We start from the raw sequence: 4,784 nt of genomic DNA, 5'->3' as shown, positions 1-4,784 counted from the left end.
AGAGTGCTGGGTCTAGATGACCCCAGCTAGATGCCTATCTAACCTCCTCTTGAAGACCCCCAGGGTAGGGGAGAGCACCACCTCCCTTGGGAGCCCGTTCCAGACCTTGGCCACTCAAACTGTGAAGAAGTTCTTCCTAGTGTCCAGTCTAAATCTGCTCTCTGCTAGCTTGTGGCCATTATTTCTTGTAACCCCCGGGGGTGCCTTGGTGAATAAATACTCACCAATTCCCTTCTGTGCCCCCGTGATGAACTTATAGGCAGCCACAAGGTCGCCTCTCAACCTTCTCTTGCGGAGGCTGAAAAGGTCCAGGTTCTCTAGTCTCTCCTCATAGGGCTTGGTCTGCAAGCCCTTAACCATACGAGTGGCCCTTCTCTGGACCCTCTCCAGGTTATCCGCATCCCTTTTGAAGTGCGGTGGCCAGAATTGCACGCAGTACTCCAACTGCGGTCTGACCAGCGCCCGATAGAGGGGAAGTATCACTTCCTTGGATCTATTCGTCATGCATCTGCCGATGCACGATAAAGTGCCATTGGCTTTTCTGATGGCTTCGTCACACCGCCGACTCATGTTCATCTTGGAGTCCACTAGGACTCCAAGATCCCTTTCCACTTCCGTGCCACCCAGCAGGTCATTCCCTAGGCTGTAGGTGTGCTGGAAATTTTTCCTCCCTAGGTGCAGCACTTTGCATTTCTCCTTGTTGAACTGCATTCTGTTGTATGCTTGGGCAGAAATAAAACCAACCAAGACAAATTCCAAGCCCCTCAGGATTTAGTCTAATGATGATATGCTCAGCTGTAAAAGCTGAATAGTTATAAAGTAAGGAATATATGCGCAGATCCAGAGCACCTTAGTTGATAACTGAGCAGTGCAGGGCAGGAAAGAGCTGCCCCAGCAGGATCCATTTTTGCTTTCCCAGATCCTCTGGCTGTACGGAAGCTGCAAGTCCTTTGTAGGGTGTCAAACTATTCAGCTCCACTAGACACTGCGAGAGCTACCCTTTTCACTGGCACTCAAGGACTGGAAACCTCCAGAGCTGGTTGGAGCATGAGATGGTACAATTGAGGCTAAAGAACCAAGGGTCCCTAAGTGAGCTGACAAGCATCCTTTGCTGATCAGGCGCAGCGGAGACCTGTCTGCACATTGAGAATTACATGTTTTGAGAGTTGCAAGATGAGGGAGTTCTACTTCTCCCTGGCTAAATTAAATGGCCCTATGGTATGCAGTATATCAGGGCTAACATTCTTGGTCTTGGTCTGCTGGGGTCCTAGGGGCCTTCTGTGCCTGCAGCAGTGATCCTGTTGCTCAGAGCCTGGCCGGCAGGCGGAGCTTGGGTCCAGCTGGCCCAGTTCTGGTTTTGGGCAGTGCACACTGTCTCCACATGTACAACCCCACTTTTTTTTTTGCATTTTTTTTTGGCCCTTTGGATGGGGATCACCCCACCACCACCACCACCACCACTGCTCCCTTGCAGCACAGAAAACAGCTGAATGTGCGGTATGTGGCACTGCAGACATGTCTGTGGCACCACATACTGCACAGCTGTGCACATCTGGACACAGCCGTGGTGTCTGTCCCTTGGGTTTTCCTTTTCATTACTTCACAAAGTCAATCATAAGTGAGGTTCTGCCAACTCTGAGCAAAACTCACAAATCCGAACCTCCCAAATCATGATATGAAAAAAACAAAAAAAAGTTTTTTCTCCTCTTTGGCCTTTTGGTACTTGGGTTTCTCCTCTTCGGCTTTATGGTACTTGGGGTTACTCTGGTATTTGGGTTGCACTCTTTCAAGCTTTTTCTCTACAACCATGGATGGTAGAAATTTACTTTGATACATTAAAACTATGATTGTTAGAATCACATGACTCCAGGGGGTGCAGTATTTTAAAAAAATAACAATAAATATTATCAGACTTGAGGGCTGGCAGAAATTTGGACAGAGAATGAAAAGGAGAATTTCCAGATGTATGTAAAGATCGCAGGTGAGTGACCTCCACAGATGAAGAGTCAGAAACCAGAAAAGAAATCACAGTTGAAGGAGTAATTGGGAAGTGAACAGATATGAGGTCACAGAGCAAAGCAACAGACTCTTTCGAAACAAATACAGTGAGTTTTAATTTAATTCTTCATTGGACAGAAAGCTGATGCGTGTGATTAGATATGGGTAGGGGGTCTGCAGAATTCACACTGGAAGTGTGTGATGTGACGGCTTCTTTAATCTTCGAGTCCCCCCGGCATGCCCGCATGCTCCCCTGCCGCTGAGTGGCAGAGGGGCTCCATCACTCACTGCCTATGCCTGATGGCTGGGAGACAAAAACTGCAACATATTTAAAACCATGGTTTTTGCCTCCCGGCCATCAGGTACAGGTGGTGGAGCAATGGGGTCCCTCCGCCAATCAGTGGCAGGGGGTGAGGGGGGGCACAGGGGAAAAACTACAGGATTAAAGAAGATAACACGCTGCACACTTCCAGAACAAATTCCAGAGATCCCTAGTTATGGGGTGAAGGGTCCGACTGCTCTATAGAGGGTACAGCCCACTCAAGGTTTAAGAGATATGCTTTTAAGAAGCTAGCATAGAGAAAAAGAATTGAGGCAGGGAGCGATAAAAATTAACAATGTCTTCAACGGAAATACAGTCAAGGTAGAGGTCATTCTGGTAAGACAGATTTATACACTAAGCTAGGGGAAATAAAAAAAAATGGATAGTCAAAAATATCTTGACAAGATCCAAAATTAGGGAATAGTCAGAGACATGGGACAAAGCCAGCTTTCTTTTCCCTCTTGGATGAAGGGGTCCCATCACTGAAACAGTCATTGATGGGAATTCATAGGGGCAACCCGCTGTCCGCCAGACTACACGGAGCCCCGCTGAGGTCAATGGGGTTCTGAGCAGAATCTGGCCCAGAATGAAGACAAGCACGACAGTGAGAGATACAGACATATCTAAAAGCGGTGTCCAAAAATAAACTGGCCGGAAGATTTCCCCAAAGATGACACAGATAAGAAAAGAACAAGTGTAGATACCGGCAGAACGATAGATGTAACTATATTTATAACAGTTACGTGGCAGGCATTAGAGAACCAAAACGGCTAGACTGTGTTAATATTAGAGCAATGTAAATGTAAAATAAAGCAACTCTATTTGATTTTTGGGTTTTATTATATACCGAGCCCTGGCACACTCCAAATTGCAAGATGCTTCCAGTCAACCTGACACATTAAAGTTTTTGCTGTAAAATATACTTAATCCATGGTTTCAAATGCAAAATACAAAGGAATGGTCTCTGGGTGCAAACCTGCTGACATCAGGAAAGAAAATAAACAGACAAAAACTACAGTCCATCTTGCTTAAAGCCCCAGAAGACAAAATGGATGATTTTTTTTTCACATCCCTATGCAAGATTAATTAATTTCGGTCTGTGCAGCAATTTTACTAAAGCAAAGGAAAAATGCAGAATGGAAAATAACCAAATTACAGGAAGTAAGGGGAAATGGTAAATCAGTAAGTTGTGTAATCATTCTAATGGGATGGGGTTATTTAATTCCTTCTATAAGAACCCTACCAACCAGCAGGCTGCACCCATGAGTCACTTTCTGAGTGGAGGCCCAGGCAGCCTCCTTAGCATGTAATTATAAACAGCAAAAAAATGATATTCATTTTCATACCTAGGATGCGAACCATACAGTCCTGCTCAATTTTTTTCTCAGCTCATTAAAACTGTACTTCTAAGAATATGCCCAGCTCAATTAATTCATAACCTTTATTGCCAAAATAGTTTATGCTAGTTCTGTAATGAAGACACTACCACGTCCCCACAGCTTGTGGACAGCGGAAAGAATGCAGGACCTGAGTCAGCGCCTGACTTAGGTGCAAAGAGTGAGCACAGTCCCCTATTTTGAAACAGGACTCTGCATGGTGCCGTAGACCCTAATTTTCACGTACACAATTAAAGAGGAAATCCAGTGGCGATGGCTTGTTGGAGGTTCCCAGTTGGTGGCCATGGAGTTATTGAAGACTTGCACGTGGCCATGTACTTTTATCACACTTGGGAAGCTCACATGGGATTTCCCCACCAGTCTTCCTTAATAAACCCATCTCTCCTCTGTTGCAAGGATGCAGAGGAAATGCCAAATGGAAAACCTCAAAGGATTTTCTTTGCCCTGAGGCTGTTTTCTGCTTTTGGGGGAGGAGCCGTTTTCCACTCATGTTAAATTTAGGGTTTTGGAGGCTTCTGCCAAGTTTTTTGTACTTGCTGCTGGCCAGATTATATTTCAGCCTGACATCCAACATATTCTCATTTTCCCTCTAGATGCTTATTCCTGCATACGGTTTTTCTTTTCAAAATAAACAGGCTACTAAGACAGTAAGGTTTCTAAAGTGTTGTGAAGATATGTATGGTCACTACTGGTGGATGATCAGAACAATAGGTGCCTAATAAAGTTACCACTAGAGATGTTGCTGCCTTCAATACACCCCCAAATGTGAAAGGGACAAGTAGAAAGCAAGGCCTCCCCTTGACACAGAAGGAAATTATGAAAACTAAGGACTGAAATCAAACCAAGCAGGGAATGCTAGAAGCATGTGCCTGGCCTCTGAAGTCAATGGGAATTCTTTCATCGACTGCAGCAGGTTCGAGGTCATGTTAGTGGGTGGTATTGAAAGGATGGATTGGTGGGTGGTATTAAAAGCTGAGCAGACATCAGGTAGAACGAGGACAGGAAGAAGGCAAGCCAGCAAACGATGATGAATACTTGACGTATTTTAAGCTCACTTATTTGCTGCC

The sequence above is a fragment of the Alligator sinensis genome, unplaced genomic scaffold (assembly GCF_000455745.1).
Source record: "Alligator sinensis unplaced genomic scaffold, ASM45574v1 scaffold876_1, whole genome shotgun sequence".
NCBI lineage: Eukaryota > Metazoa > Chordata > Crocodylia > Alligatoridae > Alligator > Alligator sinensis.
Note: the sequence above shows the minus strand (reverse complement) of the source record.